This window comes from Bombus impatiens, unplaced genomic scaffold (genome assembly GCF_000188095.3).
Source record: "Bombus impatiens unplaced genomic scaffold, BIMP_2.2 scf_0317, whole genome shotgun sequence".
NCBI lineage: Eukaryota > Metazoa > Arthropoda > Insecta > Hymenoptera > Apidae > Bombus > Bombus impatiens.
In genome coordinates, this window is record NT_176736.1 from 1772769 (window position 1) to 1794614 (window position 21846).

General features: G+C 42.8%; 1 long non-coding RNA gene across 1 annotated transcript in view; it reads left to right on the forward strand.

Annotated features, from left to right (window-relative positions):
* Window positions 1–9877, forward strand: part of LOC117151604 — a 17881-nt gene extending 8004 nt beyond the window's left edge. Inside the window, exons 2-3 of the long non-coding RNA XR_004461631.1 lie at window positions 8980–8985; window positions 9867–9877. This is a non-coding gene — a long non-coding RNA (uncharacterized LOC117151604). The remainder of the gene's footprint in view (window positions 1–8979; window positions 8986–9866) is intronic.
* Window positions 9878–21846: the final 11969 nt, after the last annotated feature.

Sequence of the window (21846 nt, forward strand, 5' to 3'; positions counted from 1 at the left end):
GCGGGTGGCGCGTCTCCGTGTCACCTGCCGGCTGCTCGTCCAGATCGACCCGATAAAACGGCAGCCTTATCGCACTTTCATGACGCTATACGGCCAGGTTAATTGTCCTGGCAATTACGTGGATCGATAGCATCCGTTGACGATCGATTCCGATAGAAAGTTGGCGCGTGGTTATTGGGCAACACGCGCGCATGTTCTTTCAGAGTGATTTCCAGTCGTTCGCTCGTCTTTGAGATATCGAAACGGTAAACGAATGAACGATACAGTGGTGGAACGGAGATGCGTTGCGTTGCATGCAAAGACGAAAAATGGGACGTGTGACTATGGGGAAACTTTGCACGATGAATGAAAAATTGGCGGTGAACGCGAGATTATGCGAGATTTGTAAATAGCAATATTGGAAAATTACATCATTGGGAAGTTACGTTACGTCGTTCAGGATAGTCTATAAAACATTGCTGGACCAACACGTGAAGATTCTCATCACGAGTCCTAAGAAACGTGACATTTTCAAATGACTCTCCGTTTGGCTTAGTCCATCCGATCTTCAGATCGGCTAATGTGGGATTCAGAAATGAAACGAATATTTCCGTTGTCAAATATTGAAGTCAGATTCGATATGTTCTATTTGTTAAAACTGGATTGATCGTTTTACTTCCTCCATCACATTAATCATCTAACAGTCGAAACATCCACCTCCATCCATGTCTTCCACTCAACTTGTGCTTCTTTATCCACTCCAACAAGGTATATACAACTCAAAACCAATCTTACCGAGTAACCTTCCTCAGAAACGAATCTCCCCCGAAGCTACAAGTTTTCCAAGGCGTTTCGAAGAATAACGATCCGCGAAGCGTCCCCGGCGAGAACGGTTAGCCGCTATAAATTCCGGTCGAGGCGAAGTTATGCGCGCCGAGGAGGTGTAAGTTCTCGAAATTGATCGCGAAGGCATCCGTAGAAGCGGCCCTGACCGAGTGCCTTCGAACGCAGAATCCGAAAACTGAGCGCTTCCGAACAGGCGACCAGGATCTTTTGGGTCAGGTAGGCATATAACGATCTCCGGGGCCTGCGGACGGAATATAAACTGTTTCTGGGAACAGGCAGTCGTATATCTCGCCGAACGACAATGCCAGAGTCAGTCACCCACTCAACCGCATGGACCCACCTCGATATAGACGCGTCCATCGAAATCTGGCTTCAGGAATTAGAAGGAAAAGTTCTATCGACTTATACTCTCCTTAGATCCCTTGGTTGATTTCTTATAACACGGCCGTGCATCGTTTTAGAATTACTGTCGACGTTTCCTCGATACCGTATTCTGTCACAGCTTTGATCATTTGCAAAGTGATACTGAAGTGACGACAAAAATGGGCTAGTTTCTATGTATAGTAAAAAAATAAAGCCGGAGAGGGAGAAAATTTGGAGAATCTTCGTACGATGGCGTATTATAAAATTAAGGCTAGATAACGCGGAATGACTGGATAGTTTTCTCAGGTTTCAACCCTTAAAAATAAGAAACATCTGAATTGAAAGAAAGTCGAGTGTTTTTGTATGATAGAAAAATCTTGAAACGATTTTTAGATTACTTTAGGAAGTATCAGGAGTTAATACGATCCTTTTATTCTACGTTTCAGGTACTAGATTCCCCTAGGATATTCGCAGAAGAAGTCGGTGGCTGGAGATTGTCGTAGCATCGGGGATGACTGGTCGAACCTCCCGGCATTTTATCTGGTAGTAAGTATCTTGTCATTTGGTATTAGTATACCAGCCAGTCAACTGTGACAGATTCTTATCGGCAATCGAGCAGACACGCTGTCTCACCCGTGCACGTTTCTCGGTCACACCTAGCAGACATCCATGGATCACGTTACCACTCGGGGTATTTTGATCCTAGTCCTTTACTTCATAGGGATGTTGAGTGTTAGCGACGTGACTTCGTGATGTTGAGAACTTGTAACTCGACCCGAGTGACCTTCCGTAACTTCCAAATGACCTTGTCCATCAACGAAATCATCTCGAAAACGTTCTTTAATTTTTAAGTGACTTTAACCCGACACGATCGTCGTGATCTCCCGTGATATGGTAACATTTTCAGTTTTTGTCGATTCAACGAACAACCTGATCTTCTTGTGTGAAAAATGTATCGTAGTACGAGGTCAGTTGGAAAGAGTGCTTAATTATTTTACGCTCGGACCAATCAATTTTATTTGTTGCATAATTGCAGCAACTGTCTTTCAATCTGTTTCTATTTTTATGATTGATGCATTAGATTCTTGGCGTTAGATACGTTAGGCTTTTAATAGACTCGATGTATATCAGCCATCATTTGTGCTCCATTATGATGGTCCGTATCACAGATCACACGTCACCGTAACCAAAAGGGAAGCAGCTCGATCCGAACTCGAAACAAACGATCGATAGTTAGTGCATAGTCCTGCATAATCGGATCTCGCCGCATAATTACCACCGGGGGCGTTCAAGTCCCATTACAATTAAGTCGATATCAAGTTCGGCGCGCATTGTATCGCAACACACCCTCGTCCTTGGTCACAGTGATTCGTCGAGAATCGGGTGAGTAGGAAAGATGGAGAAACACGATCAGCGGAGATCTTAATGACCGGGCAACGCAATCGTAGCCCGGAGAATGTGTGGAGAGGCAGCAGTCGACCGTTTGAATGGAATAATTAGATGATTATCTTTTATTTATCCGCGGCTTTGATCAGCCGCCCCTGCGGCATAAAAGGACGCCATTTGCAATTATTCGAGGGGAAGAGGAAGCGTATCGTTCAGCGGAATGATACCTCTATTATAATCAAGCCACCCATTGCGTCAGTTTCTTTCGGTTTCCTCTTTTTCTCTCTCTACGTATCCTATACCTGTCTGCGTTTATGACGGGGCACCGTGAATTCTGATTCGGAAATCAAGCTCGTCTCTCCGCGACCGAAATTAATCTAGTTGAATGGAGAGACTTTTTTTGATCGTGTGGTAAACAGGAAAATCTCTACAGTTTTATTAGTCAAAGGACAATGGTAGTAATTGACGAATTTTGGAGCTGGATCAACGATTGAATCTTGTACCAGTGAAACATTTTTACGACATATGTTTCTATAGGTTGTGAGGAATCTACGAGGCATAATTACCTGTACAGGCAGTAGGAACATTATAAAAATACGCACAAACTTTGCAATGTTGCCTATAGGAATTATCTGTAGAACTCAGTTAACGTATTTCTCTGTCCTTGTCTTCTTCGGATGATTGATTTATTAAGAAAACTATCATTCTATAGTTCTTCGTAGCTGAATCTCTCGGAGCGCCTGGTCAAATTTTCACTGACAATGTATCTCAATTTGTCGATGAAATTTTCAGAAGATTGTCAAAAATCTGTTCACGAGATCTTCGCAAAATCGTCAAGAAATGTTCGCTCAAATCCTGTCCTTCAAATTTTCACGAAATTCTCCCCAAATACTGAAAATTGTAATTCCCTCGTTCTTCTAAAGTTGGAACTGGAGATGGAATTCCACAGTCCCAGGAAGCTCCGTACGAATCAAAAGATCACGAGATGCGCATGTCCAGGAAGGGCAAAATATCTCGGAGTCGAGGAAACGAGGAACTGCTCGCAATAAAACGACAAAAGGATTTTGGTTCGTTGCACGGGCCATTAACGGTGATTTCAGGTCGATGTCGAATGACTTGGTGGAGATCATTGTTGACCAGCATCCTGGGTGGCTTCGTTTCATTGGATCGCGGAGGGCTGGACCAAGTTCTCGCCAGGACAGTGATCCTGCCGCGCCTTTTTCATCCCCTTTTTCCATCCGATTCTTACCTGGTTGCACCTCTTTTCACCGACGATACACGACGTCATGTTTTCTCTCCTCGGCTTTTCACTTTTTCCACCCCCGTTATCTTCCTCCTTTTCCTTCCACGATCTCGATTTCTGTTTTGGGGGGCTTTTTCTGTACATCGCACGGCCCCATCTACTCCCGAATCTTCAAGTTCGTTCTCGTGTTTGGGACCACATTGCGGGTTCCAGAAAATTGCGACGAAAACTGCTCAATTTCTCGTTCTAACAGCCGCATAATGGAGCGATGGGATTGTGGCTTGGTCCTCCTGTAATTTAGACGTTCCCAAGAAACGTGTAGCAAATCTTTTGTTGCAATCTTACAAACGTCGATTTGAAATCATTCGTCATATTGTATTCTTATCGTTCTTCTTTAATATCATTATTATGATCTGTAGACGAATTGCGGATGCATTTTTCAGCGTAACACTTTGTTGGAAAAATTGCGCGTAGTCAAATAGATGGAGCAGTAGCAGTGGTCATCTGTGGCACATGCGCCCCTAGATTTTCTATTTTGTAAAAAATCCAAATAAAAAGATGCACCTTGCTCAAAACACTTTCCAAATTTTAATCTCTGAAACTACAATGTAACAAAAAAGTTTCGGACAGTTAATAGACTTCGTGGGTAAACGTTAAAAGTCAAAGGCTTACAGAGCACAGAAAGAATTGAGAAGATGTTTGGTTTCAAAGTGAAACTACACAATGACCATCAGGAAAAGTCAAGGTAACAAGACTAATATAGAAGACGAGAAAAGAAAGGAAGAGAAAAAACATGAGCAGGGAAGGACACTTTCGCGGCAGAATTTTCATTCGAACCAAAATGAGCTAAGGCGAGACCATAAATCACACAAAGGGAAATTCAACGAAACCACTACTGGCTATAAAAGTTTATGGTGTTTTGGCCCTTATGGGCCGCCTGCGTGTATCATATATATCCTCGACGGAAGTGAAACTCGTCTTTTGCGGATAGTGGTGGTGGCAGAAGGGAGGTCAACGAGCATCGACTTCACAGGGAGATGGAATCAAGCGAAAAAGCTGGCTGTTCGATCAGTGTCTGAACAATATTGGTCGTCCGCAGTGTCCATTCGGTGTCCGTGATTCTACGAAGGAGTTGGAAAATATCCGAAAAAAAAGAAAAAAAAGGGGAAATCGTGATATACGACTTATTACAAGCTCCTGATTTACGACTGACTTCTACGTCAAACGAGATCTATGCCACGTGGTTGCCTGCCTCTTTTTGTATCTTCGTTTTTTGTTTCTTGTTGGTGACCTTGGAAGACTTTCCATAGATCAAGATTTTTTTTTAATGGAACGAAAGAGTGGTAGTTGGGAATTTTTTAGTGCGACTTGAAAGTTGAAGGCTGAAGAGTTATGTGGGAGAGAGTGCTATGGAGTAATTAATTATTCGTTTATTGCCAAACAGACGTATTTTTTTAAGGTTTGTTCCTATATATTTTAGGATTAAGAAAAAGTTAATAATTTTCATAAACATTCTTCGAACTAACTTAGATATGGTGGATAAAGTTCAGAATCCTTTTAAACATCTGTAGAAAAAAGTTCTAAAACGAGCAACCCATTGTTCTTGTAAAAAGAAACGCGGGATAGTTTTTTTCCTCGAAGGAAATAAAAATAACGGAGGGAAGGAAAGGGTGGAAAAGTGCAGCTTGCAGAATCGCGCTATTTTTTCGGCAGGCCAGACGTAAATTACTCCCGATAAGGAAGAAATTTACGAACGAAGGGTAAAGAAAAAAATAAGAAAAAAGGGAGCAAGCCGCGTGTTGCTGGCGATTTACGGCGAGCGTTGTACACGTGAAGAATTTACGTCGAACGTGCGTGCCTGCGTCCACATGTACAATTATTTTCCGACGTGATGCATTGATATGAGTCACGTACACTCAACCGGACACTGACCGATCCCTTTTTTCGCGATTTCGCGCTATTATCGTTCTTTCTCCTCTTCTTTATTCGCGGCCTCGTAATAAATCCCCTTTTTCACCAATATTATTCCCGCAAAAATAGAAAGCGACTTTCGAATTGCCCTATTCCACGTTTAAAAGATACTAAACATCATTATTTCACGGTCGCGCTATCATCATAGAAAGGAATCATTTTGTCTTCGTCATTGTCGAATCGTTAACCGATCCCAAATCGATTTTCCTCCAACATTCTTAGAAGTCTAAGAATTTCGCTCTATAATACTCGACCTTTCCTGAAATTAATTTTATTACGTTATAAATGTACATTATAACAGTAAAGATATCTGTAAAGCATTAAAATTTAGAAAGGACTGTTATAAAACGAGGTCAGGAACCTTTTATCAACGTTTGTAATAATTTCGATCGTGTGTCGACGTCGGTACAATCCACACGCGATCACGATCGCCAGTTTATACATTGAATTCGCGTGGAAATTCCGCTCACGCGACCGATTTAGATATTTCTGGCATTTTTCATAAAAATTTATAACACCCTTCAGTGAACTACAATAAGAGTTGTTCATTATTGTAATCACGAGCAGAATCTCTATTTTCTAACCATTGTATCTTTAACTTACTCGTATTTATGTGGTGGAGATTTAAACGCAACTTGAAACTTCTCGATTTTTACCGCTGAAAATAGTTCGCGCGAATTTACGCGGCACCAAGCTGGAACGCCGATATGACGTCCTCTCACGAGATTGAAAGGCGCGTTTACATGCACGTAACCGCGTTCTCCGACCGCGTGGTCGTTGCGAATACGATCATAAAGCACCAGGACCTTCCGTAGGGGGTGATTGGTGACCCTGCTCGCTTTCAACCACGATCGTATACTGTCTGCGAATTTGAGAATTATCCAACGATCGTGCCCGATCCGTCCTTCTCGTTAATCGATCACGCGAGCTGGCTATGAAAACGTCTCCTGTCATGATATTGTAAATCTCTCTTTGGAAATCCCCTCTCTTCTTTCACGATTATATAATCGATATTTATAAATATTAACTACCAAATATCATAATACTATAATACTACCTGCAAATTTTTCTAAACATAATCGAGTGATTAATGAATCAAAGAATTGTTCGAAATTTAACAACCTAAAATTCCACTGACGAAACAAAGGTATCCGTCTAATCAGAGTTGGCGAAATACGACCAGTACCCGTTGATCAAAAAGTTATACACGTATAAAAAGATTATCTAGATGAACATCTGCGCTTTATGTTTCTGCGGAGAGAAAAGTATCCATCTAAGCAAGTTCCTGAAGAAAGAACGTACCAAGTTTCTGCAGAACAATCAGAATTTTTTTTTTTTATTTATTAAAATTTACAATCAATTCTCGTATTGAGAATTTTCAGTAATTTAAACAGTCAGAATAAAAAATTATTTTTTATTTCATTTGGTAGAATTTTACAATCAATTCTCATTGAGAATTATGAGTAAATTATTCTGGCATGGTACTATAACTTGGATAATAAGTGTTTATAGTATGTTTGATTCTAACAAAATAAAAATAGCACCGATTTTAAATTTCTTCGTAGACATTGAAGTCGAGGATCGAAAGACTCGGAGCCGAGTAATTCAAGGTTTTTCTCGTAAGGATGTGAGATGGCCAGGGCGATCAAGCGGCACTTAGACGGTCGTCTAGGCGAGACGAATGGCGGCCCCGATGAAAATCGAGTTCGCGATCGTTGTCGGTCGAATATCCAGCGAGCATCAAGGATGGATCTCGCGCGCGCGTATCACCGGTGCCAGCACCAGCGGCGCGTCGTTGCACCGGCTAAATCATTAGACGCTCGAAAGCACGAGCCCCCCGCGGTTTCGAGCATTAGTTCATCTGTCTCTGGTTCGCTTCGCAGCCGTCCTCCTTGCCGATCCGATGGCTGCTCCTGCCGCCTCCGTCCTCGTCTCACCCCCGACAACCGTCTTTCTCCATTCCCTTCTACCTTTCTTATCCTCTTCGCCGCATCGCCGGGTTTTGGCCGGTGCTTCGCGCTTAATATATGAATCCCACGCATCGAAGCCCGTGGCACCGCGGGGTACAGCGAACGACATGTGTTCCGCTCCTCTCGCTCTCTCCTGGCCCCTCGTTTCCTCTCTTCTTCTATCTCTCGTTCTCGCGACCTCTCGTTTCGCCCTTCTCGCACGTCGCAATGCGAATCAACAGCGAATCGCAGGGTTTTTGGTTTGGAAATGCCTTTTGAAAAATTTGGAATATCAATCCTTCGTTTCGCGATTTAATTGCGTGAAACGGTAGGCGATGAAATTTCTTACCAGTTGTATTACGAGTGATTCAGTGAAGAGATGGATTCGTAAGGAAACCAGCAGTGTAATTCGCTATTCGTAAATTTCCACCCGTAATAAGTATCGTATTAGGATATCTACGTCGTAATTTGATGAACGGTACAGTGAAACTCGGATGATATTATAAGAAAAGGGGCTAATAAGATGTTCGGCAAGGATGCAGGAGTCTTTGTTATCTTGGAATTTGTGAATCGTAAATCGTATCATATGTGAGCCTATACTAAGTGTGTTTGTAGCGCATATGCGTTGTTAAATGCAAGGAATTTTTTTCTTTTTATTATTTAATTTGTATTAGGTTGTCTGAAAAGTGTCTTTCTTTTACAGACACGTTTTTTACAACGATGCATCTTTATACAAACATGAAACCTAATCTGTCCAACGTTGTGATCTTTATTTTGATAGAACAAAATGGATCATACGTAATTCGATAAAATAATACAAAACGGAAAATTTTGTGCATCCATTATTTCCTTATAAAACGAAAGAAACTTTTCGAACGGCCTAATACTTTACAATTTGTCCAGCTGGACATTCGGTAAATATACAAAGATATCTCGCTTTCTGTTCCAGGTTCAATCACCATTCGAAAAATTCGCAAGTTTGATGGATAAACGATATTAGTCAAGTTGTTCGTGACACTTCGCCAACGCTGAAGTTTTAACTTTCATCGTCCGAAAATGCACTGATACCGAGCAATCAGTACTGGGATTTCCACAAATCTAAGGTAGAGGATCTATTTCTAACGAGTTTTAATTTGTCCGAGGTTCATGTCCAATTTTCCAGTCTCGAATTTGGACACCGAAAATCGATCAGGGCCGCGTCAGTGTTGTCCAAGGAAAAGATTCATTCGCGGTGATACATAGGAACACGTGTCATAAATATCCCAAGCACAATGATAGATTCAAAGCATACACACGTGCTCTATGTTCACCCTACAAAAGGTAGATCCCCGTGACCCGTGACTAATAGGCTTATTATTTTATATCGCCTCGCATTTGTTACCGATACGCGTGTACCGGACCTCGCTCGTCTCACGTGTTCCAGCCACCTTAATGCGATGTTTACTTAATCGCGCGGAGAATGGGATTAGATATCTTGCGGCGATCGCCTGCATCCCCTACTCCTAAGTAGCATCGTCGTTTTCTTCGTTCTCTGCCACACCCTACTGATCCTCCATTCAGTACTATACAAGTATCGATTATGTTCCCTGGTAGACCATCGATCCTCTTCTTTTTCAAATTCTCGCATTCTTCGTGATAAGATTCAAGTTATAAAACTCAAGTTTTATACGTTCTACGCTTGGTACTGTCACTTTGGTACAGGTTTTGCAGGAAATAGAACATTTGTTAGATGCATGGACCAGAGAAGGTTTTGAGTAACAAAAGGATTCAAAGAAACTGCTCAACTTTCTCAAAAGGGCACGAGGGATGATTTGTTGGACCTCGTCTGCACTGCACGTCGCCAGGGTGTTGCTGGATGGAACAATTTTTAGCGAGAGTGGAGCGCAATCCGAGACAAATGGTTCCAATTGGATTTTCCCTTTTTTCCATGTCTTCGCTATTGTCTGCAATTGTTCTCCGACAACCGGAACGGAGGAACTCAGGCCGCCACGGAGCTCGTGCCAGCCAAATGTTCCTCATACGTTCGCTTTCTCCAGTTGTACCAGCTATAGTCTTCCAGATACAATTTTAAGTTCCAAACACGAAACTTTCCTCTGCGTTAATTTCGATTCGTAGGTAGAATACCTTAGAAATATGTTTCATTATCGCGATAGGTGCCAATCATAATCACAAAGTTTACGAATAAGCAAAATATAGCGACAGATATAGCAAAAGAGTCAAGAAACATCAAAACCCCCTAATTACTGGACTACTTGATACGTCGGACCAGATCCGCAGGCTGAAGAGACACTATCCGCTAGATCTAAACGCTAGATTCAATTAGTTATCTAAATTAATTATATCTACTTTTATTTATAATACATGCCTATAAAATATACTTATCTATTATAAGTGTTAACTTATTATAAATAACTGTCCATGTCACTGCGCCAAATAAAATAAAAAAGAAAGAAAGATCTAGGAGCAACAGAAAATAGTATGAATTAGCCAGAGTTGTAGAAGATAGATGAAAATCTTGTAACTCCTCACGTTGCTTTTCAACTATTCCCTAACCGTACCATTTACCTCATCTACTTTCTTACACTCTTCTTATCACCATATTCGTATATTCGAAAGGAATTAAAAAGACCACCGCAACCCGCCTTCGACATGATCAACTGATTAACAGCCGGAACGAAGGTGTTCTCCAATTCCGTGCCACGAATTCCATCCATTCGATTATCGTTCCATTGTTTGTCATTCCGTTACACGCTCGATCCTGGAGGATTTAATCCCGGAGCATTAATAAACGGTATTCGTGCCTCTCTTTCTCTCGCCTGGACCGATCCCGGGCCGAAGCGTGTGGCTTCGGCCATGCACAACTAACCTTATGCCGGTCCCACAGTATTCACGGGGCGATTTATGGCGCGTCCACTCATTCATAAAAATATTATTCAAATTTAGAATGTCTAGACGATGGCGGCGATGAGGCGAACGGGAGGTCAAGAGGGGCTGTGCACGCTCGTTCTCTTGGCCGTGTGTCTCCGAGACCTCATCGACGATCCTTATCTCGTTCATTGATAACTCTCAAGCCCTCGTGTCTCCCCTGGCTCGTGAACCTGCGTTTTTTATTTCCTCGCCGGGATTCAGGATCGAAGGTGCGGCGTTTGCCGTGAAAGAAATGGCCCTTGTTGCTCGAGCATCTTTGGAAGAGGATCTTCGCTCTACCTTTGGCGGTGATCGGGGAATTATTGGAATAAAAATTGGAAGATAAAAAACGGAACGACGACGATGGCAAGGATATTATTATGCAAGTACGTTGTGCTTAAAAGTTCAAAGTTATTCCACAAAGTTCCATTACAATGATATACAGAAGCAAATGAACAGAGTCGCAATTTGAAAGCGTGTTCGCAGTAGCGTTTTTGATCGTTCTGTTTGAACGTTAAGAACAAGACAGGATTTTCGACCAACGGCGCGATGTTTCGATGTTCGTCGTCGATGTTTCTTGCGTTGCAGGATCGTTTTTTTCTGCAGAGGCCAGCCATTACTCGCGAGGGACGTACGCGATGCTTAGCCATTAAATTTTCGCCCCACATAATACGCAGGCTGATCATAAAATTCTGTGAAAAAAAGAGAGAGAGAGGCAGGGGTATTATTTATAGCGCGAGCAGCCGCGAATCAAGATGTAAGCGTGGGCGATACGACGAGACACCGTCGCCCGAAAGGGGGCGAAAAATGTCCCCTGGCGAAAGCGAACATCTCCTCTCTTTTTTCTATGTCCACAGAGACCCGAACCAAACTCCATAAACAGCTGATAATCTCGAATTGTTCTGTTAGTCCTCGAAGACGATTTTATTTACCCTCGATGAAAAGAATTGTGTGCGAAATTCGAATAAAAAATTTGAATAAAAAATATGAATGGAGAAAGGGAACCTTTTAAAGTTAGAAATTCATCGCGCGAATAGAAATGAGGCGGAAAGAGGGCAGTGAAAGCAGAGGAGCGTGGAGCTGTTTTTAATTGAGAGATTAAAAAAAGGATGGGACACGGCGGTTCGGGGTGAAAGATAGCCATTGTTTGACCGCACGCGGCGCAAACGCGGCGCACACGTAATCCCAAACAAATTTGCGGATTACACTCGCAGCATGAATTATTTAATCTCAGCACGGTCTCATTGGTTTAGTTAGTGACCCGTAGGCTTTCACACAAGAGATCGCACACGCCCGCTCACCGTGATTCCATCCACCATCTCACCCTCGTCCACCCGCTCTGTCATTTCCCTTTTCTTTCCCAACTTCTCTCCCCGATTATCATTTCAAAGTTTTCCAAAGTTTGGCCATCCAAAGTTTTCCGCTACGCATACAAAATTCAAGTTACATGCAAAAATATATAAAACATCCAAAGTAACGTTCTTGCTATAATATTTAATATTTATAGTACTTAACATAATCATATACTATTTAGTACGCAAAACAAATCTACGTGCCCTTATCGTACCCATAAAACACAAGAGTGCACGAACACGCACACCTACTCTTTACTTATAACGTTTAACGAAGAAAACAGATCTACACTTAGCTTCCAATTATTTCCATCGTGTCTATAAAAATAAGAACCTGTGGAACCTCCTCGTTCCATTTACGACCATTGGAAAACTTATTTCTCAACCAACTTCCAAAACAGCATAAAACAGCCTGCAAACCCTCTTTCTAAACGTATCGCGTGCGCAGCTCGAATGATCCAGCATCCCCGCGTAAAAAACCGAAAGCGTGCACCATCGTCCACTCGCAGAAGCAGCTTCGATTCGCTTTATTTTTCTCTCGATCGCCGGCACGCGATAGCTACTTATTTTCGCTTAGACGAGCTCGACGTGGTGACTGTTGGGTAGGAGGGGAGGGCGAAGGGGGTTAGAACGGGGCTGGGGGGTAAGTTACGGAATCGTGCACGTGGGGGGTAGACCGGACGACATACGGAGAACACCGTGTCCCACATACTCTCTGTGCGTCCCATTGCACAGTGCCCGACACCGGGTGCCCCCATTGGTTCTCCATACTGGATAAAGGCGAGATGGGGGGTCCTTTGGCTCCCTTACTTTATTCCGGGCCGCGCTAGGGGGCGCCCCGTACTCTGGGCGGGAACACGAGTGCTAAAAGCGTAATGATCGCTAAACGAAACCTCCCTGACTTCGTGGCTTGGTCACGGTTCTCCACCGCGGGAGAGGAGCCGTGGAGCTCGGCCAATGCTACCGCGCATATAACCGAGCAAACCCCTAATTAATCGACGGTTGAGCGAGGGTGGAGCTGGCCAGGACGGCTACCAAGACCGCCATGTTGTCGGTGAGTTCGATACGAGTACCTACACCGCAGAGAATTGCTAAGTTATAGCGGTTTCTTTGGACAATCGATGGTTGAACTTGGGAATTTTATACACTGAGATGTTTTGGACGAAAGTTAGAAATTTCTGTAATCTTCGTACTCTTAGATATTTGCGTCCTCCCGCAGAATTTATTTTTTTTATTGCGCCTATAATCAGTTATTTAATCTCCTTGGTACACAAGTGAGAGCTGGAAAAATTTACCGAATGTCCAGCTGGACAAATTGTAAAGTACAAATTAAATAATAAAAAAAATAAGCGAGACGAGACTCGATACATTTATTGTAGGTATACAATCATATTTTTTTTTATTTATTTATTTACATTTTACAATTTGTCCAGTAGGACATTTGGTAAAATATTATAGCGTAGTGGTATAATAATATAACATATGGATGGCTACCCCCAGTGGGATACCATCTTCGAAATACAATCATATAATAAAGAAATTTCGAGACGTTTCTGCGCGTGGACGAGCGAAACCCGAAGAGAAACAAACGTCACGTTTTTCAAATTTCTAAATTTCAACACCTGAGTATACGATCAGTGCTTAGTCTGTTAGAAACTGTACGATTTATCTGGATGGAGGTTGATTTTTGTTTGATTCATTTATCTCTCCATCGACGCGATAATCCTAATTTTGTAATTTCTAATACTTCCAATATACGACTTCAAGCTCATAGAGCGGTATCGAGCGGTATCGATGGTGTTGTACAGAAGTTTTTGATATAAAATCCGTTGACATTTGGTCAGTAACCCTGCTGGATGGGACACTCGGCTACTCTGGGTGGCGACCAAGGCGGAGGAACCGTACGTGATTTTCTGTTCGATCGGCTTAGAACAACCAGGTGGCCTGGCGGCAGTTGTTTGCGAGCAACGGTGCCCGGATTGCAAAAGTGAAAAGAAAAAAGGAAAGGGGGGAAAAGAAGGGAAAAGAAAAAAAGGAGAGCGAACAGGCGCTCGTGTGCTCTTTGCGATCGCGCTCGCGCGCGCGCAACGGCGGAGAGACGAAATCATCGACTCGGCTGTTAAAATTATAGAGCGAAAACGGGCGTCGCGGTGCCTCCCAGGGCGAAGGGCCATTCAATCGCGAGGAACCCCCGCGAGGAACCGCGACAATGGCACCCGCCACGAGCCCCCTACCTCCTCCACGGCCACCGTGTACCCCCTTCGCGGGGGGTCTCTCTGTCTGCTACTGGTCATTTGATCGACGTGCTCGTTTCGACATGGATTTTTACGTATTCGTATTCCATCATGCCAGAAATCAACGAAGATTCCTAATGATTTGGTAACTTCGCGAAAAATCTATCGCGATAAATATACGATTAATTTGAACAAGACTTAGGTTCCTTAAGTTAAGGTAGGATTCTTCGAGACAGAAGAAAATTTGAGTCGAGCTAAGCGATTTCTCTTGTAATTCCCCAATTTCGATCATGAACAATTTTTAATCCGTCTATATTTGACGCAGTCCCAACAAATTCATGGAAATTTATAAGCCACGCATCTGGCGATATTACGTTGCCATCGGTGAAATATTACAAAAATCTAAAAACAGAAATACCAAATTTTCGTACGTAGAAGATTGCTAAATTTGTGTTATTAAGGAAAGCATACATTCGCGAGTGGTGTCACGAGAGATTCGATTTGAAGCAAGATCACCGAAGATTCGTTTTGAAGAGAACGGAATCGCAGAGAAATGGCCTCGTAGCACGACCGAGTTCGCAGGCCACCCTTTTCCGGATCGCCGGCGAAATTAGAGAGAACAGAGTCGAGAACGCGACGGCTCGAGACGACTAGGCGCATTCAACGACGGAGAACCCCCGTAAGCAACCGCGACAATGAACGCCCATTCGCGGGGGGTCTCTTCTGTACGCCACCGGGATTCACTTGGCATTGGCACACGCATACGTGCGAAACTCGACTTCGTGCTACGGCACGACGCGCGTGCCACCCCGAAAAACGTCGCATACGATAAACCTACAGACCTCCGCAAGCTGGATCGTTTGTTCTCCGGACGTGCTGCGTTCCTGCCAGCCTTTTTTTTTACCACGGTCAATGCTTTCTGAACCGTGTTAAATCCTCTGACTGCTCTGTCGTAGAAAAACGACGGACAACGTTGGTTTCACAGGATCGTTCTTTGGTTCCATTGGTTTTCCATGAACAGTTTTTGCAAAGTACGTGGCTTTTTGATGGTTATTCCCTAGTCATGTCCTGTCGGTTTGTTAATCGCGTCTTTTGGTTACGTTGGTCTTTGGTCACGACAGAAAAGGATGTTACTTGTCTGAAGTGATACTCATTGGAACGAAGTTTTACTTGGCTGTACGATTGTCTGAACTCCCTGGCAAATCAATTCATTTCTAGAAATGCGAACTTGTATTACCCGTGTTGGAGTATGCAGATATAATAATTGCAATGTCCATCGATTTATTCATAATTATTAAATTATGTAATATTTGTTAAATATTACTGTGTAATATATACAATGTAATTGTTGAATTATTCACATTCAACGAAAGAATGTCAGGTAGCAGTTCATAGTTGGCGAAGCAAGTAGAATAGGTGCATCTCAACGAGTCTAAGTAAATGAAATTCTATCGTACTTACTCTTCAAGTATATCGATCCAATGCATCTTTCGCTCATAGCGCCTCGCATCGTCAATTTCATAGTCATGTCTCTTCAAGACCTACGCCTTTCGATTCCACCGTTTCGCAATCTTTTTAATGCTACAAACGACCAGTTAATTAACGGGCTAATTACCGCAACAAACGCAATAAGCAACCGTTCGATCGTGAAGTGTTTGCAGACGCGCGAATTGTCGTTGAATAGCGCCTCGAAGCGACGAGCAACGTTTATTAGGCATCTCGAGGCGTATGAAACGAGAAAGGGGGAACACAACGAACGCAGAAGGAGCGTCGAACGACGTGTCCCGACGAAGTAGCGCGTTCCTCTCTCTCGACGACCGATCTTCCGCGTCGTCAGCTTCGCGTGAAAGCTCAAAAGCGCGGAAACGCTTTATATTTCGACGGCTCGCTCGCGTCGAGCACCACTTCGACTCGAGTTCCACTCGACTTCGAGCTCTCGAGTATGGGGCCAGATGTTTCCTCCGAGTGCTTGGCACTCCTTCACGCGAGCGCGTACGCGCGTACAGCACGCGCTCGCCTCGCGCGTGCAACCAGAGAAAAGCTTCGTAAACTGGCGACAACACGATTTCGACTTCGTGCCACGGTCCACCCGTTTCTTTCAAGCGTTTCGCCTCGTTGACAAATTTGAAAGATAATTGAATATGAAAGGTGACGAGTAGCCTATGCGTTTTGTTCTTTGTTCCGTTGCTGTAGACCAGGTTCAGTGTATAGCAATATCGCTTCGTTATCTGTGATTTCTCATGCATCCTGCAGCTTCTTCAAGCTTCTTAGTTCGTATTTATACGTGAACTTCTTTGGGAAATTGGATAGTTTGAAGTAGAAATTTATTAGCAATTTGACCATTTAGTTATGAAAAATTCTGCTGTTTGACAAATTTGAAAGATGATTGAATGTGAAAGGTGACGAGTAGCTTATGCCTTTTGTCCTTTGTTCCGTTGCTGGAGGCCAGGTTCAGTGTATAGGAATGTCGCTTCGTTATCTGTGATTTCTCATGCATCCTGCAGCTTCTTCAAGCTTCTTAGTTTATATTTATACGTGAACTTCTCCGGGAAATTGGATAGTTTGAAGTAGAAATTTATTAGCAATTTGACCATATAGTTATGAAAAATTGTTCTTCTACAAATCTTATAGTCTTTCAGTTTTTAGTCTCATAGAGTCAATTTTTCAATCGTGATATTCGTTTTCGTGAAACATGTACACATTTTTAGTTCACGACGCAAGGACTTGGGTATATTTCTCAGTCACCTGTGTTCTTGCTAGAAAAATTAACCGAATGTCCAGCTGGACAAATTGTAAAGTACAAATTAAATAATAATAATAATAATGAAACCTGTATTTTGAACGTGTATTCTTCAATAATGTCAATCCAGTATATATATTTTAGAGATATTGCTTTTAGAATGTGCATTCCTTGTTTGTATCGTTCTATCGTAACAAATTCCTTAACCAGAAAGTTCAAAACATCACATTCCATTTCCCTAACCTTCCGTCACCTTTCACAGGCATTCTTCCCCCCTCGTCTCTCCACGTAATTTCAACCAGTGTCTCCAAATTGTTACGTGACACCTAAAGCGGGTCTCTTTCCCATTACGTGTTCACTCGTTCAAAGGTGATCACCGTGATGCGTTTTTCTATCGAATCGATCGAAGAGCGGTGGATTGAAAAGAAGAGAAGAATCTTCGAAGCCGATACACCGGCATCTAACGTCGAATTCATCGATGCTTCGGTCCATTTCGTGGGCCTGGATCACCACACTGAGATCAGGGCCACAATGACTAAAAGCATCTTTGAGCGAAACTCATCTGCTCGTTCGTCGAGCAACAATGCGTCGATACAATTGATACGTTCCTTCCACCCGCGACTCGTCCTTTTTCCCTTGGTGCCCGCCATGGAAGAATGTTTCGCGTGTGTATAGCCATCGGGGCGGTCTTGGTCGACTAATGAGAATCACAAACGCGCCGCCCAATCGAAAACATCGAGTTCGAAAAGATGCTCTGCCGCTGTGAACTCGGTTATGTGATTTCGGCTACGAGCTCTTGATTTCGTCGAGAAGCGAAGAAAAGGAGAGTAGATTTCATTGACCGCCATATACGTGTTCAGGGTCAACGTTCTGAATGATTTCACTTCTATATAATATAATCGCACAAGCAGAGCCAATTATGACCACTCAAAAACTCTAGTAGACGATCTATACAGTCAATCTATCCTTAGATGTCGCTGCTGGGGTACTGCTATGTTTCTTCTAATTTAAAGAAAAATCGGACGCCGGTCGCCGGGATTTGAAACCCGGGTCCCGAACGCTAACCATTGCGCTGCCGTCGTCCGACACTACTTACTGTCGAGTGGTGGTGTTTGCTGTTGACTGCTGCCACAACGTGTTATCAGTGCAAAGACGTTTATACATAATCGTCGAACGTCTTCGTCAAGACAAATTGCAATTTTTAAAAGAGGAGATTTAAATAAAGAAAGAATATGATATAATCGTCGCTCGACTTTAGTCTTCGAAGATATACTTGAAAGTATTAATTAAGTAAATAAAAGGTATTATAAGTATTATAAAACAGAATTAGATAGAATGGAATTAAGTTAAACTCTTAAGGTCTTACTACAGCAAATGTATGGCGGATTAAACGACAAGGTAGATACCGTGACAATTTTTTGTATTTATCGTAGTCGTACGTCTGGCGTTATTGTTGCGGAACAGACAGTTGCCCTGAGTTCGATGGTAATTTACCGTGTTGCCTCTCTCCTTCCTCCCACACGCCCGTCTCTCGTCTCTCTCCCCAAAGAAACGCAGTTGGGAAGCAATAAAGTCGGCCGTAAATTCTGCGCTACTTTTTGCGAGCGCTGCGCAAAAAGGGACTCGCATTGTAAATCTTTCGGGAACCGGCATGTTCTCTAATATCGTCCGATTATCGAGATTCTAGCACCGAGTACTGTAAATCCCGAGATCTTGTGGAGAATACTCAATCAATATTCGAACATGCATCTTTTCAGATTCAAATCTTCCTTGCAACTTGTACGAGAAAAATCTTTGCCCATCCTGAAGTTTTACTATTTACTTCAATCCTTTGAATTTCTAGAATTTTACGGCTCTGAGACGATTTCAGTATCAAAGCTTTTTACAACTTCTACCTTCCTTCACAGCATCCGCTTTCAAAATTCCTCAATAAACCACCCACGCTTCGTATCCGTTATTCCAAAGTTCATTCTCGAGCAGCAAATTAACTCCGATCTTTTTCCTCCCAAGGATCAATTTCATCCTTTCAGTCATCGCAATAATGTCGACGACCCGTTACGCAACATTTTGTCAGCGGCGGTGTATTTTCAACGTTGCTTCGTCGCGTCGTCGCGTTCCGTTTCTTTCGGGGCCTGTCGGCGGGTCCGCATTAAAGGGAGGCGGCCACATCCTCGCCGTGCCAAGTCACGCCTCCCGTGGCGCTTGTTGTCATTGTCGGTACCCGCAATCACGCAATGATCACGCACACGCGAGCTACGGATCGATCGTTGCCGACCACCCCGGCCAAATCGAGTATCAAAGACGCCGAATGTGAACCGAAGAATCGTCGCAACAAATCGGCCTCGTCGATAACACGGTCCTTTCAACAATTGTCATCGTCATCCGGCAACTTTTTGGCGGTTGTCGACAGCTTCTGTCGTATCGAAATGATTTCGTAAAACTCTGTTGCAGCCTTCGTGACACCAGTGACGTTTGTACACCGGTTTGTATGTTTTTTTCATGCAAGGCGATATCTTGTGGTCTCCAGAAAGTTTCAAGGAAGTTCTCGGCTGACCGACTTTTAGTCTGCTTCGTTTGCAAGTCAGTTGCTCAGATGATATTTCGAAGTCTGAATTATATCGACGACCTTCTTTTATGAAAGGCAATTGTGACTAGACATGTGAAGAAACTTGAGGGAAGTTTCGCAGCGATTTCTCTCAATCTGCTCCAATCAGAAACCTCGATGTTACCGAAATGACACTTGGTAAATCGATAATTAAACGTAGAAATCTACACCAAGTTGATCAATCTATAAACATTATTTCTCAAAATTCACTTCCGCTGTTTTAACAGCTACTCTATGTTCTCTGATCGTTTCTAAAATATATCCGAATAAAAGTTCTTATCCTTGAGGTTCTAAATTAATTTTGCGCAAACACGCACACAAAGGGTATTTTTCTTTACAAAAATCGAACATTCTACTGGAGTCGATGAATCGTTAAACCGTTCACGGTAATTAGTTCTGCTTTAAGTCGTTATTAAACGTCATTGGCGCGACTCCAATTTCTTCGACTAGCAACGAGCGTCATAAAAAGGTTCCAAGGTCCCCGTTCACGCGGAATTTCTGTTGATCGCGAGAGATCCAGTTAGTCGATCGTTGCAGTGATCCTCGGGCCACGGGTGAAAGAGCAAGAGACTGTAAAAGTCGATTGTCGAGTTCCCGCCCAGCGGTGAGCCAGCCAATCGGAAGCCCAGCTGCTCCCAGTCGCTTCCTTTTTTCCTTTTTAACGGTCGTTACACCGAGTAGTTTTCTTGTCTCAACGCCATCTTAGCTGGCCGGACATTATCGTCCACTCTCATTGATTATCTTTCAGCATCTTCGCCTGAAACTCCGTCGTACTCCCCTTCTTCCTCCATTTTCTCACAGTTGAAAAACTATAATTCCACATTTTCTATCTTTTTCTCATCGTCGACTATAGTTCGCAATTTCCTTTCAGACAAAAAGTTCATTTACTTCATGCTTGACGAATTTCAGAGAAATTTAGTAGACTATATATGAATTTATTGGTATTAAAGGCATCTCCTCATACTTAGCACAAATTGAACGAATTTACGTTGCTTTAATCGCCTAGTTATTTCATTAGAAATCCGTAGTTTCATACACGTCGTATTTATCTTAGGAAGTAAAATACCAGGTAAAGTGAAATTTGACAGTGTTTTCTAATAAATGTGACAAGCAGTTCCAATGTTTGTAGCTGACGGTGTATGTCGTCGATATATCGTTGAAGTGGAGTTTTAAAGTGAAGGATTGTAGTTTCTATTGCTTTATGATATTTTTTCCGAATCTGGAATAGAAGTATGATAGCAGCGATGCAAGAAGCATTATTGATTCTACCTGCAATCGCATACAGAGAAGAATGTTAAGTGGAACAAATTTGTAAGATCATGTTGAGTGTAGTTACATATTGGCGATTAAGGCGTGATCATTAAAAATGATGGGAAAGACGGGGATGACGGGGAAGGGGGTTGCAAGGAGCAGCTGCATCGGTAAATTTCAATGGAGATTGCTCTAATAGGATCTAGGACAATGGGACTCGAAGAAACGAAGCGTTCATTGTTTGAATAGCCCTACACCTGCGTAAATATTTCAAGTCGGATAATTGTTCCCTTTTGCTATCAAATTTCATACAGTGTCCGGGAGACTTTGAAATTACCCGAGAAATCAACATCTATAGGTGGAAAAGAGTATATTTACAACTATTACTTCACACCCGCAGTATTCAGTGTTGATCTAACAGATTATCTCTAATTAACTCTTCAACTTTTTCTTTTCCTCTCACATTCCCCGATTCTCGTTACCCCTAATTATCCCAAAAAGAGGTTTCCAATGTCCCACTCGACACATTCCTTCCTACTAAATTAGATACGTCTACCGTATGTCTAGAATTGCACACTTTTTTCCATCCAGGAATGTTTCCATTTTAGGGAATAGCGTTTGTCCCAACACTGGTCTGTTTCTCCAATAATAAAAAAAGACACGTGCAGACACAAAAAAAGGCGACGGTTACGCCAACGACGTTAATTAGATAATTAAAACGACGCGATCGAACGTTAATCGATACACGACATTGCAAGAGTCCTGCCTCGCTTCTGCTACCAAAAAGACTTTTCCCTAATTTCCATCCACTTCGATACGTTCAACGTTTCGAGCTGCCAAATGATGGCGAATCATCGTCTAACCGTCCTCTCGTCAACGGTCCCTTCCCATAACGTCATCCACGTTAACGATCATCGGAATTTTGTACTCACGAGCGAGCACGCGTTCCTTCATTCATCCGTCCTCATTCTCTTTTTCTTCTCTTTCCTTGTACGCGAATCGCGCGAGTCGAGTCGCTCG